The sequence below is a fragment of the Thermobia domestica genome, chromosome 7 (genome assembly GCF_964235325.1).
Source record: "Thermobia domestica chromosome 7, izTheDome1.hap1.1, whole genome shotgun sequence".
NCBI lineage: Eukaryota > Metazoa > Arthropoda > Insecta > Zygentoma > Lepismatidae > Thermobia > Thermobia domestica.
The window spans coordinates 98,284,773-98,300,642 of NC_137460.1; positions in this window are offsets into that span (position 1 = coordinate 98,284,773).

Sequence of the window (15,870 nt, forward strand, 5' to 3'; positions counted from 1 at the left end):
GGAGGAAACGGGAGAACCCCGAGAAAACCCACGCACACGGTGTTTGTCCACCACAAAGTTCACTTGGCGGGGGCTGGGATCGAACCCGGGACCCCAAGCACCAGAGGTGAACGCTCTACCACTGAGCCACCGTGGCCAGTAGGTGAAGAGTGTCTAATAAAGTGTATATCTGTTCAAAATAAATCAGTGGTGATACAAGTTCAGTGGTAAGAAACATTTTGTCGAACTTTGATACCGAATGCAATGGAAAATTACAGGAACAAGAGAATAAAAAGTACATATATTTGCGTTTGAGAGCGCAGGAAGTAACATATAGTTACATGTAAAATATAATAGATGGCACGAGCCGACACTTTTTACAAAGACTCTTGTCAAGATTTTTTTAGATGAAATAAAGAGAATGGATGGAAATAAATAATGTTTGCCAGAATTTGTATTTATGATAAATGGTTGTAGGAATATATTAAGTTGATATGTATATATATATTCAGGTGATGGAAGAATAAGTACAATTATTTTTGTTTGTATTTTTATACTAAATGTTTGTCAATTTCTATCCAGAAATTTAAACGTGAACGCAGTTCCCTCGTTTTGAAGGGGGGCATGTAGAGATATATGGTTTTGGGTCATATTATTTTGATAGAAAATCACAGTCATTCAAAGTTGTATTAAAAAAACTGAATTATAGTAATGAAATGGTGTTATGTAGTATAAACATGTGCTTGTGTTTATTTGTTAAAGTATGTCAATAATTTGTAAATGCGTTAAATGTAATTGTTGTGTTATGGCTAGACGCTAAGTCGTCAGTTTACATGTTTATTATGATTTGCAATGTTGTGTTTAAAAATAATGAAATGTCATCAATGTGAAGCTCTGTACGTAACAGTGACACACTTTGACTGTGGCATAACCGTCAGACTTGCAGAATATTGTTGGTCTGGGAATTTGGTCACGATGTAATTCGGTTGAAACCAATGTTTTACCAATAGCTGAGATAGACAAAAGATCAACGAAGGGAATTCCAGAATGTCTGGAAAGGAAAATAAAAACCTCTGGTCAGAGAGGATTAAGATCAGAAGTGGAGGATCGTTAGAGAGAACCACTTGGGAGCTCGTCGCACTTGAGTAGTCAGCTGCAAGTCCAATTGAGCGGAATAGATCTTGGAAGATCTATCATTTCCTATTTCAACCATTAACTTGGAGTATGGTTGGGTTATAGTTGGACTCCACATTTTGCCGACTATCTGCAGTAAGAGAGATCCTGTATCATAGAAGCATCAACATCCAGTCCAGGCAGTCATCAGTTATTAAGGTATGTGTATCTCAGCTATGTACGAATTATTCGTGACGGAATTCTTAGATGCTGTCGATATGTGATCTTACGCGTTATACTCACTCAACACTAAAATACATTCATACTTGACATTTTGAATAATACAGTTATTTAAATGAAAGTTTAATTTATGTGGTTTTTCTCTGCTCCCACTTCGAACCTACTCATTTCAGATGGTGAGTAGTAGCGATCTCCAAGCGTCAATAGTAACGCCATCCCCATGCATTTTAGGCACGACGCAAGGAGGTAATTATTATTATTATTATTATTATTATTATTATTATTATTATTATTATTATTATTATTATTATTATTAGTATTAGTATTATTATTATTATTATATTTGAGGAGTGAAAGTGAAATCGAACTTCGTACTTCACGATTTTAGAGTTGAACTAGTCCTTGCATGAAAAAGAAAAGAATTTCACGTATATAGCACATCGTTTTCACGACAGAAAGGATCGAGTTAACTTAATGTCTTAAAATATTTAATACTTTCTCATCAAGAATCGAACCCGGACCCCCAAGGGTCGCGATTCTTCGTAAGTATATGGGACATATATAATCATTTTCGGCTGACTTGCACATCATCGAAATGATTTCCCCAGAGGAACATTGTCTTAAAGTATTGAATGCTTGCTCATCGAGTAATCCAACTTGAGGTGAGCATTCTATCACTGAGCCTCAGTGCCCCGCATATAGATTAGATTTTATTTTAAAAAAACCTTTTCGTATTCTTTTTTTTTCTAGTCATCTTGTATTGGGTAACTAGATTCCCCTTCAGCTCCCCAGACCCATCTTGTAATGCTAAGAATAGAAGTTCTGCGAAGAGCTTGAGGATTTTGACCGGGTCGTATTCACACGAAACGCCTGGAAAATTTTCGTCTGGAACCTTCTCAGGTAATTGAGTTGATAAGATTGTTGCAGCTCATGTTTGTTTTGAAACGTATTGGTAGCGGAAGCTTCTCATGGCATATCATAATGTTTTAAAAACGTAGGATAAAAAAATTTGTATGCTCAAATCAGCAGGGTCGATTGTATTGCATGTGAAAATTATTATATGGATATTCACATGATGATGTCCGTTATGACAAGTAATTAAAATCACTTATGTTGAAGCCGTGATGAGATATTGCGTTATAACTTATTCCCGCAGCACAAAATACTACGCCCCACGAAATGCCTGTAGGTTATGAACTGGAGGCGTGAACTATTTGCTTTATCTAATTTGGTTTTGGGATTCTCACGAATTCACTTGTAAGTGTTCATGGAAATAGAATCTTTTTACAGACTGTTCTTTGATCGAAAAGACCTTAGTTGCTCAGGGGAATATCGCATTCCATGATTTGTGAATATCGTATTTTCAAACGTATACAGCATTTGAGATTACATGTATGATTGTTGTCGTCTTCACATACGAACATACTCACGTGCGACTGAAGATAGTGTAATCTGAATGCGAAAACGCTGAGTTTTGTGTAATGTAAAATAAGTTTTTTAATAGATAAGATTTACTAAAGATGCTATTTTGATACACCTATCGAATAATGTGTGTGAATAAGGAAATGAAACTTTGTTTCAGATGTGAAACTGAATAAAGATATTAAATGTAGCAGGGAGAGGTGGGGAGATTTTATTCGCTTGGAAAAGCTCATATGTTTCTTGAAAACAGTTATCATAATAAGCTTGCTTTATTTTTGACTTCCAATGCTCTCCCATCCGTAAATCGAACTCAGGACCACGTTCGCCACATGTCCGTGTTAGCTATTAGATCAGCTGAAAAGATGAGCAGACGTACAGCGGCAAAGCGTTTACATTTGCTATATGGGGTTCTCTAGTTCGACTACCGAATATATTAGCTCATGGTGGCTTAGCATATTGGGCATAATCGTAGGACATTAAATAAATTTATGATGGACAACATCGTGTTCGGTGATTCTCATGTGGTATTTCCGCTTCATCTCATAATATCATTTCATTTACCTTAATCATCCTTTCACCTTAGCCTAAAAGAGACATTCGTGGGGCGTTAAACTGAAAGATTTCATCTTTATCGTTGCACACAATTGTTTTCCCGATCAATATGTGTAATATTCTACATTAGTCGTGTTTCTGTTCTTATGGCTAGGTTTGGAAATTTACATTTAATAAAAAATAAAAGAAACGAAAAATCATCTTAGACGTTCCTTAAGTAGAATTACTTTGAACAAGAAATCTTAATTCCGTGGCAAGGGTACGTCCCTCAAGATATAGTTCATTCTCTAGACGAGATAGAATACATCGAGAAGCAAGTATCAACGATACTTTTACTTTTAAAAAAATTTATGAGGAGATCCAATGTGGGACAGAACTCCTTATAAAAGTCATAGAAAAATGATTCATTCTGTTTTCACTGTTGTAAATTAAGGCTTTAATCGGAAGATATCCATTAAATCATGTAATATGGCAACTCGACTTGGAAGTTCAATACAAATTTTGCCTTCATATATTACTAGTCTAGATGCTCAGTATAATAATAAAGGCCTCAACGCATCTCTCTTTGTTTCAGACCAATCTCATAGTTCGTGAAGAAAAAATTATTACTTTTAGATTCATTTAAATATATGCTAATTAGTTTAAATAACTTCTTTCGGTATTTTAAATTTTGTTTCCCACATAATCGAGTCGTAGGCCTTTCTCAAGTTAATAAATAATTGATATGCATGGATATAGCATTAGCACTTTTTAGCTGTAAAATTAGTGTAATAAATCTTTTGTATCCATGATAAGCAAATTCTCTCATTACACTATTCGTTAACTTACGTAGTTGCAAATTTCATTATTTATGCAATTCAGCTTATTTCGTTTACGATTTACTTCCTATGTGATCAAAGAAATGATCTTTGTTCGTGGGATTTCTTAAGACATCATGTTCTCAGACAATGTTAAGGAAAATCGATGAGCTTGAAAATTTTTAATCCTGTGTGAACGTATCTCACGCAGGAGAGTCGTTTATTATTATTTCATCCGAGAGATAAGAAAGGTATCCTGCGAATTCTTAAGACAATGGGGGCAAGGTGATTTAATGATCATACATATAGAATACGTCTTCTAGAGTGAACACATAATCCATTAGTTAAAGATGGCATCGTCAATGAATTTATTAACAAAACTTAATGCAGCGTCGTTAGTATCTTTTACAAAATTACAAGACTTAGAAATTAATAAATCCTATCGTATTGTAGATTGCAAATTAATTACAACCGTGTATGGAAAGAAGGTTTGTGTGACTTTTGAAGCAGGACAAAAAGTGATTCTACCAGGACGATTTACTGAAAAAGTAGAAGCAGATAATGGCGCATTATTAATATATTTGCAAAGTGGAAACGTTTGTTTAATATACAAAGGGAAAAAATAATTTGACGGGACATAGCATGCACGATATTGAATTCACAGAGTGGAGAGCATCGTAAGTGTATGGACATGTACATGATTATCGACTTCTTCTTCATTCTCATCCTTTTTCCCTTTCACGTGTGCTCAGACAAAACATGTGTGTGTATGTGTGTATATAGTGACATTATTCTGTACTGTTCGGCTATTGGAGTAACATGTCCATGAGTATTTGTTCAACGACAATGGTGACTAAGAAAGAGTGTTTGCTGTCAAGTGTCCAATATGGACTTAGTTCAATGAAAACAAAATTAATTTGTATTGGTTTGGATAGTTATACATTTGAGCCAGTGATCCGTATTGGTAAAGGAATTATTTTTGGAGTCGAGTTAAATTTGTCGGAGTGGGAAAAACTTGTACATTTGATCCCATTTGTTTCGGATTATTTAAATTCGCAAGTTGAAATTACATCTATAAATTCTCTTGGACGAAATAATGAACTGCTAATGCGAAATTTGATGGGTGAGAAAATAGTTATAATAGATAAAAAAAGGTACATTTCATGCTCCTCGAAACAGTGTATACTTAAATTTAAGCGAATGGTTTCATTTCTTGGAAATATTACCGTGTATTGTGCATGCTGTAAAAAAAGTAAACTTTCCATTGAGGTGGTACGTGAATATTTTCAATTGTGTACAGTGACTATTCGCAATAATGTAGAATCGCAATGTCTTGCATGTACTGGACTTGAGGCAATTCATACGTATGTAAATGAACAAAATATTATTACTGAAATGAACAATAGTTTTCCGAATGTATCTCCTGGTTTGAAGAAGGACGGCGATATAAACATTGATGATGAAAGATTAAAATTGGAAATGAAAGTATTATGTAAACAAAAAATATAGAAGCAATCAGGGATGAATTATTTGACAGAATTCTAACACAATCATGGTGGGGGGAAACTGATACTCAACCTGTGGATGATATCGATGAGATGGATATGTATTGATAAAAAAAGAAGAAGAAAAATTATTTTCAGTGTAGTGATTTTAGTGAAAGTGATATATATTGTTATGACGTAAATTGAGTGACAAGAGGATATCTAACTGTCTGAAAATAATATGAATTATCAAGTTTACTATACAATAGTGAAATGAAACACGCAAAGAAAGAAAACATGTGTTTCAGTCTAGTGATTTTATTAAAGTGATATATTTTATAAATTTCTGAAAAACATATCATTCATTAGTGAGTAATATTTTACGATGTATGAAAAAATCATATATGAATTCACTATTATTGAAAGAAAAAAATATTTTTTCAGTGTAGTGATTTTAGTGAAAGTGATATATTTTATACATTTCTGATTATGTATCATTCATTAGTTCACTAATATTTTACGTTGTGTTAAAAATCGTATTTGAATTCATTCACCAATAAAAACTAATTGAAGAGAAAAAGAGAGAGAGAGAGAGAGAGCTATTAGGTTTAGACTTAATCTTGTACATTTGTTTGAAGTTTTACATTTTAATAAAAGTAAAAGAAACGAAAAAATATCTCAGACGTTCCTTAGGTAGAATCACTTCGAGCAGGAAATCTTAATTTTGTGAAACGTTATGTACCAAATTCACCGTTTGAATATTATTACTATTATTATTATTATTATTATTATTATTATTATTATTATTATTATTATTATTATTAAACTAACTAACTAACTAACTCTATGGCCTATGGAACCCGGAGGTTCAGTGCCGCGTTCACAAAAGCTCTCCACTGACTTCTATCCTTAGCTAATTGCATCCAGTTTCTACTTTGTATTCCTATCTCTGCGAGACCCATCTTAATATTGTCATCCAATCTGCGCCTAGGTCTTCCTAATGGTCGTTTTCCTATGGGTCTACCAGTCAAGACTTTTAAAGCGTTTCTACTTTCTTCCATTCTAGCTACATGACCTGCCCACCTAAGCCTTCTAGACTTGACGACCCTAACAATGTTGGGTAAACCGTATAAACTATGTAGTTCCTCGTTATGAAGCTTCCGCCATTCCCCATTCTCGTTCCTCTTGGGTCCGAATATTCTTCTCAGAATCCTGTTCTCAATTACTTTCAGTGTATGTTCTTCCCTCAGAGTAAGCGACCATGCTTCACAACCATACAGAACAACAGGCATGATTATCGTTTTATATATTTTAAGCTTCAAATTCCTCGACAGAATTCGCGACGACAAGAGATTTTGAACCGAAAAGTAACACGAATTCCTTGCTTTTAGTGGACATTTAATTTCTTCGTGAATATGATTTTCGTCTGTTAATATTGATCCTAAATATTTGAAAGTATCCACTTTATCAAAAGCATTATTTAATATTTTAACGCCTCCACAATTTGCCGTATTACGGTCCCGACGCACTTCCATGTATTTAGTTTTCTCTGCATTTACTTCTAAACCCATGTCCCTGCAAGCGTTTAATAAGATATCTGCATTTATTTCTACTGTTCTCCTATCATCCCCTATTATTATTATTATTATTATTATTATTATTATTATTATTATTATTATTATTATTATTATTATTATTATTATTATTATTATTATTATTAATTTGGGGGAGTAGATTCTTTAACTTATAATATAAAGATTGTGTACACAAAAATCTACTTTGTTTAGGGAATTGAGACCGAATTTGGTACTTCACGATTTAGGGTTGAACTAATCTTTGCATGAAAAAAAAAAAAGAATTTTACGTATATAGTACTAGGATGACAACTAAGTCCCTGCCGTTTTGATAATAATATGTCTACATATCTAAAGCACAAGTATTTTTAAACTATCACATACATAAGCGACATGCTTCATAATTTATAAAAGTAATTGTACGAACACGATGAATAACATTTATCAAGGTGCTGAAACCTCAAAATACTATTACTTGGGTAAACTAGTATTGTCAACGAATCGATAAACTTTTCGGTACGAAAAGTGATAAGTCGCAGATCGACAAGTACATTTTTCAAAATCGAAATGAAACAGAAACATACGAGACTCATAGGCAATATTGGTTCACTCAAGTTTTAGTCCTCAGACATTGTTTTAATGTTACATGTGGCATATATATAAACTTTAAATTGATATAGTAATTGCACGAACACGATGTATTTTCAAATTCAAGACAATACAGAAACATCCGAGATTTATGAGCAATACTAATTCACACACATCCGAGACTTATGAGCAATACTAGTTCGCTCAAGTGTTCGATGAGGAAGATGTCCACATTAGACAAAATTTACAGAAAATTCGGAATATTAAGGAATGGTGGTGATCTGACCTAGAACACACCTTTTCATTACAGTAAACAAAGAACAGGAATGAACATGAATTGTACCTCAATTGTGGTGTACGGGTTTGGGTTCAATCACAGTTCAGATGAAGTGAACTTTGTGGTGTACAAACATCGTGTGTGCGCGGGTAGCGTTTATGTTTCTATTCCATAGAAGTTTTTTTCTTAACTTCTTATTCAAAGATCCACAAGATAGGTTATTTCTTATTTAAATGCTTCTTTCAACATTCCTACTCTCTCTTTGTTTTTTAAATAACGTTCACATTTTATGTTTTATCTAATAACTACAGAGATATAAAAGTAGAAACATAATGTACAAATGAAGGGGGATTGAAAGATTTATTATCAAGATCTAAAGTTGAAACCTCAAAATACTATTACTAGGGTAACTAGTATTGACAACAAAACGAGAGAAACTTCTGGATACAAAAAGAGTCAAGTCTCAAATCGATAAGTACATTTTCAAATTCGAGATGATACAAAAATATCCGAGAATCGTAAGTAACACTGGTTCCCTCAAGTTTAGATCCCAAACACTGTTTTAATGTTACATGAGGTATATATATACATATAAACTTTATATTGGTAAAGTAGTTATACGAACACGATGCATTTTCAAATTCAAGACGATATAGAAACATCCAAGACTCATGAGCAATACTAGTTCATCCAAGTTTTAGATCTCAATCACTGTTTAATATTACATGAGTCATGTACAAATTGATAAAAGTAATTGTACGAACACAACAAATAACATTTATTAAGGTTCTTTGAATTCTTTGAGTTTTACGTCCCACAGCTATGTCTGCTTCAGGAACCAGAGGAAATCCGCGTACACGGTGTTTGTCCACCTCAAAGGTTCTATCCATGGAGCATCGTTATCAGTCTAATCTTTTAATCCACCAGCACAATAGAAGCATATAGTTTGGTCTCTTTTGTTCATGTAAAAAAATTCAACATCACTTAATTTATCAGGACATTAGTTTTCCGAATGTATCTCTTGATACTTGCTGAAAGCAATACATATTCGCGTCCAATCGCTTAGTGCACGTACTTTCTATGTAGGAAACTTGAGAGTTGGACTCTTGACGGATTATGAGTTAATATGTAGATTCATGTTTCGTATAGCCTCGAGATATTCTGATTCTTATAGAATAGAATGAAGTTTAATTGTAATATTTAGCTGAATATAGTGATTAGGATTGTATTATATATTCAGTAGCTAGTTATTTAGTTACTATTGCTGCTAGTATATGTAGGGCTTTATTTCTTGCTCTTTAACATTACGGAAAGAAATCATTTTATAAGTATAGTATTTATATAGTTTAATAGTGGTGGTTTTGATTATCATTTCAGTGCTTATTTAATTGATATTTTCGTAACGTAGATAGTATTAGTATTGGAATTAATTATTTCATTGTTTTTCGTGGATGTACGTACCTATATTATAGGAAACCTGAGTTCGACTCATGATAGATAATGTAGTTCGAATTCCACGTTAGGCTGTAGATTTACGTCTTATATAATCAAACCTAGTCCTTCTAGACTAAGTTTTTCGAATAATTGATAATGAATGGGGAATTTAATCACCTCTAATGTGGTACCTAATTGCTATAGATAGTGATTATTTAAATTCTTATACGTATTATCATTTGAATTAGGCTTTTCTTGTATGTTTTAAAATAAAATTTGAAATGAAGTTCCTCTTATATAACTATTCAGTTTATTTTCCTAAGATGTGCAGAGTTATATAAAAATGCATCATATATCATATCGCAGAATATTACATTGCTACTCCTTCTGTATATATGATAGGTCAGTGTTTCTTTAGATATATGCTATCTTTTGTTGTTCAGCATTACTTCAGAACATCAAGTTAACTCTTCTCACTTTTGTTGATGAATGTCTTGGTTTAATATTTATCTTCACACGTATGTAGTTCATTCTTTTTTTTTTTAAAAAAAAGTAAACTTGCGATGTTTAAACATGTTGATGATGAACATGTACAATAGATTTCAATCTTTTAATGAAGTCATTCGATTCATTTTTAATGTTAGACTTTCGTTTTGAAAGTAATTGATTTTCTAAGAAACGATTACATGTTACTCTTGTGCACATCATATCTTTGCAAATACTATCTAATGTAACCCACTAAAATTTTGAATCAGGTCCAGTTGGGACAAAATTTTCTAAAAGGGAGCATGGACATGCCAATTTTGCTTGCTAATCATGGGCCCATGTTCTCCAAATATTAGTAATTCTAAGCATTACCTCATTAGCCATACTGTCTACTGCCTCCTTGGTATTTTCACAATGGAAAGTACGCTAACAGTATTCGTAACTTTTTGTAAAAGAGTGATGAGTAATCATAATTTAGTTTTTTTAACGGTCACGATGGATCAATGGTTGAGTCCCAATGGTAGATTGGCAACAACCAGTCCCAACATGTAGGGAGAGGGGGAGTAGAATTTAGGAGAGACACAATTCAATCATATTTTAGTTCATTTGCAAGCCTACCGTGAAAATTTTAGGGGCGCTCGTCATCCCTATGGATAAGGGCATGGGTAGAGTGATTACTTCTGATGCTTGTGGTTCCTGCCTCAATCCGAGTTCATGTTAATAGGTAATTATGGTAAACAAAACAAAAATTGTTAGCATTAGTTCTCCTGTTTAGTTCTACTTTGTTCATTCCTGTATTTTTTATTTTTATGTTTGTTATTTTTCTAAAGCAAGTATGTCAGGTTAGAAGAACATGTATCTTTTCTTTTTAGTACGTATATTGTTCTTCTACTCACAAATTCAATGGATTTCAGAATGCATGATGACTCAGTGATATAACGTTTATTCACATTGTCATTCTATGACTATTATTTTTTCGTCATTCATTTGTCTTAATCATACCGAGAAAGGGCATATTTGTGGGACGTATCTTTATTTCTCCGGAGGGTCTTTACATGATGTACAAACCTATTATATTTTAGGTTTGAGGAGTGTGGTGGCTCAGTGGTAAAGGATTTACAACCAGTACTTCGTTTTTCAAATGCTGAAGCTTCTTGGTATGCATCCTGTATAAAGCAAGTGCTGGAACTTAATGGCAATCCGTGCCTCAGATTTATCAATCATCACACCTTCAGTTAATTACTCTAAAAAAAGAAAGATAACGAATTCGGAATTTGCTAGATTCATGTTTTTCCAAGGCTGATGATGATGATGATAATAATGTTAGGTGTTCAGTATAATAATAATAAGGGCATAAACACATCTCTCTTTGTTTCAGACAATTCTCATAGTTCGTGAAGAAAAAATTATTACTTTTAAATTCATTTGCCAACGAATCGAGAAACTTTTCGGTACGAAAAGAGATAAGTCGCAAATCGACAAGTACATTTTTTTTAAAATTCGAAATGAAACAGAATCATCCGAGACGCGTAGTATTGTCACTAATGTACCTGCAAACATGTTATGCTAAAAGAAAATGGCAACGTTGATTTTCACTGAAGAGTGGAAATACGAAGAAATTCTGTTAGGTGGAACATTAAACTAAAAATATTTCATATCTCTCTCTCTCTCTCTCTCTCTCTCTTTCTCTCTCTCTCTTACGAAGGGCATGATGTCTCAATGATTGCGAAAACTATTACTTAACACAATATGATGTTCTTATTCCGTAGCAAATACGAAAACTCAATTTAGAGGTACGTTCAAATCAGTTTAACGTACCAGGACTATGCCCATTATGCTGAGAGAGACGGGTGATTAAGACAAATGAATGAATGAATACTTAGTAGAATGAGAATGTATGAGTAGATCATGAAAACTCACGGACACGATGTTCGCAGATCGAACTAGGGACTACATGCACTTTGCCACAGTGCACGACGATTAGTAATAAAAAATTATAAGCTTACTTGGTCGGAGATCGAACTAGGGACCGCATGCATTGGGTTGCGGAACAATGCTCTACTACACTAAGTATTCATCTGAAAGAATAAGTCGTTGCTTTATCACTGAGCCACACACAAAATTTCACATATTTCTTAGGTTCCAAACGTAAGAAAATATTTCAGTTTAACGTACTACGTTTATGCTCATTATGTTGAGGGAGACGGATGATTAAGACAAATGAATGAATGAATACTTAGTAGGATGAGAATGTATGAGTAGACCATGAAAACTCACTGACACGATGTTCGGAAGTCAACCACAGTGCACGACAATTAGTAATAAACCACTATAAGCTTACTTGTTCGGATATCGAACTAGAGACCACATGCACTGGATTACGGAACAATGACCTACTACACTAAGTATTCATCTGAAAGAGTGAATCGTTGCTTTACCACTGAGCCACACACACACACAAACGTTCCATATTTCTTACGTTCGAAGTGTAAGAAAATATTTCAGTTTAACGTACCACGATTATGCTCATTATGCTGAGGATGACGGGTGATTAAGACAAATGAATGAATGAATAATTAGTAGAATGAGAATGTATGAGTATACCATGAAAACTCAAGAACACGATATCGAACTAGGGACTGCATGCACTTGATGTAAGCATCCTGTCACAGTGCACGACAATTAGTAAGAAAAAAAACTTATTTTAGTCTTTTCCGCTGGACTGCGTAACATCGTCGTCCTCTGTGAACGAATACAGGTTATTATAATCACACTTCTCAGAAACGAGATATCGTATCCATGACACTGCATTTTTCTTCTTTCAGATACACACACACACACATACACATATACTTTCTCTTTCTCTCTCTCTTTCCTCATGCAGTGTGATAAAACAAGGAAATAACATACAAAGCTCTTCGCAGCCTTGCATTGTATGCTTGTCTTTTTTCACACTACAATGCAATCTGAAGATTGACTTCCAGACTATGTAATGCAATGGGAAGCCACATGAAAGAGCTATGTCTATCCGTCTAATTGACTGATTGAAATTTTCATGCTTTAAGGATGCTGATAACTCCTAGATCATCATTTTCTACTTACATTTTCAAAACGAAAGAAGACGAATAAAGATTTTTGAGAATATTTTGAGAATCAACACTCAAAACAGTAAGATCAAGAACTGGTTTCTTTGATAAACAATTGACCGTTCCAAAACAAATTCTATCATCTCTTTATCAAATTGAAATGATAGAAATTATTTCTGGTTTTAATATTGGTTATCATAAATCCGATCCGATCTTTATTTTCCGTGGGGGTCTTTACATGATGTACAAACCTATTACATTTTAGGTTTGACGAGTATGGTGGCTCAGTGATAGAGGATTTACATGCAGTATTTGGGGTCCCTGATTCGATCACGATTCACACCGTATGCACTTTCTGATAAATTCAAAACACAATGTTGTTCACCGTAAACGTACGTTGTACTGTGATCGAACTAAAGACTGCCGGAATAAAGATAAGTGTACATCGTTTCCTTAGTGAAAAAAGACTTCCGTACGATTTCTTTTCAGATCAACCATTCTAAATGAAATTTCTTAATTCCTAAAAGAGAAGTATCGGAATAACAACAACATTAGTATACTAATTTAAAAATCCTACCGTATTTATCGATCACAAAATACAAATTTTATGTGAAGATAATAAAAGATTTCAATTTCATTATATTATTATTATTATTATTATTATTATTAAATGCACTAGAATTAGTACTACACTGTTCAGTATAAATGAAAAATATTTTCTGGTTCTTTATGAACAGAAGTCCACTTCATTGACACCCATCAACTTTAAAGTTCGTTTTCCGTCAAACTTGACTGTGTTTGTGCACTATCAAATAAATCAGTCATAATTGAATCTATGAGTTTCTTGTTTATAGTCTAAAAACGAGCGGAATCAAATGTACAAGTTTTCCCATTCTGTTAAAATTTCACTTAAATAAAAATACAAGGTCTGTACCAACACGACTCACTTATTCAAATGTGCTCCTTTTCAGTACAATACACATTATTTGGCTTTCATTAAATTAGGACCATATGCACCATTTATTATGACAAGGAGGAGAAACAACCATATTTCGTCTTGTTTATATATGTCCTATACACTTACGATTATAATATAAGTTCAATAAATTCAAGATCGTGCATGTTACGTCCAAATAAATTAATCTTCATTCCTTTATATATTAAACATATATTTCCATTTTTCCAAATACGATGCTAATGCATCTGGTGGTTATACATAATAGAACATACGTATAACATATAAATAAATATATTGTATAAATACATATTGTTTTGATAACTTTAGAATATGTGCATGTACTTTTTACAGTTATATACAAAGAAAAAGTATGTAATGGAACTTTATTCAAGTTTCACTTCAAATTGCACCATATTAAAAATTAAGTTCCTTATTGCAACTTTACTGGCATTTTTATGTATATCATCATTCGGAGCATTACAAAATACTTGCATGTTACAGCACTTTTCCTGTATTTGTTTAATAAAAGCATATCCCTTCTTAAGGTAAAGAAATGGACAATTAGGAAACCATTTCGTATGTTCTATCCATGGAACATCGTTATCAGTCCAATCTTTTAATCCACCAGCACAATAGAAGCATATAGTTTGGTCTCTTTTCTTCGTGTAAAATAATCCACCATCCCTTAATTGATCCGGGCATTCTTTTGATGAAATAGGCCAGTGTTCGAATGTTTTAAACGTAATTCCTTTGTACAATGCTGATTATATTGAGGGGCAAAACATTTATATGCACCACTATATGGTAATTCTGGCTTTTGTTGGAATGGTATTCTTTCAAATACAGAATTTGGTCGCAGTTTCATTCTTAATCTTCCACTATTCGAATTTTTCTTATCGTCTGTTTAAATGAAATCTTGCTTACGTTTCTATGTTCAATTATGTTCGAAATCTATGGAAGACAATATTATAAAGTAACTTATCATTTACACAACCATGTTATTTGAGCAGATGATCAACAGAGATTAATGACACTATGCATACAAATATCTGTGCACACATGCATGATGCAGGAAGGGATGACCGAGAGGAAATCATGTTTCATCTTGTTTATACATGTACCATAAACTTACGAAAGACCACGATCGTTTGGGATCCGGGTTCGACTCTCGATGACAAAGCATTCAATACTTTAAGACATTAAGTTAATTCGTTCCTCTGGAGAAATCGGTTGCGATGATGTGCAAGTCAGTCGAAAATGTTTATACATATCCCATACACTTACGAAGAACCGCGACCCTTGAGGGGTTCGGGTTCGATTCTTGGTGAGAAAGCATTAAATATTTTCAGGCAATAAGTTAATTCGATCCTTTCTGTCGTGAAAACGAAGTGCTATATACGTGAAATTCTTATTTTTTTCATGCGAGGATTAATTCAACTCTAAATCGTGAAGTACTGGTCTCGCGTTAGATTCCGATGAGAGAACTTTCAAAATAAAAGCATATTTAGGGTTCTGGTTCAATTCTTAGTGAAAGAGCATAAAATATTTCAAGACATTAAATTATTTCGTTCCTTTCTGTCGTCAAACGAAGTGCTATATACGTGAAATTCTTTTCTTTCATGCAAGGATTAATTTAACTCAACGGTCGTGAAGTACAGGTCTTGCGTTTGATTCCCGTGTCCTGGTTCGATCCTTGATAAGAAAACATTAAACATTTTAAGGCATGAAGTTAATTCGATCCTTTCTGTCGTGAAAACGAAGTGCTATATACGTGAAATTCTTATTTTTTTCATGCAAGGATTAATTCAACTCTAAATCGTGAAGTACTGGTCTTGCCTTCGATTCCGGTGAGAGAACTTTCAAAATAAAAGCATATTTAG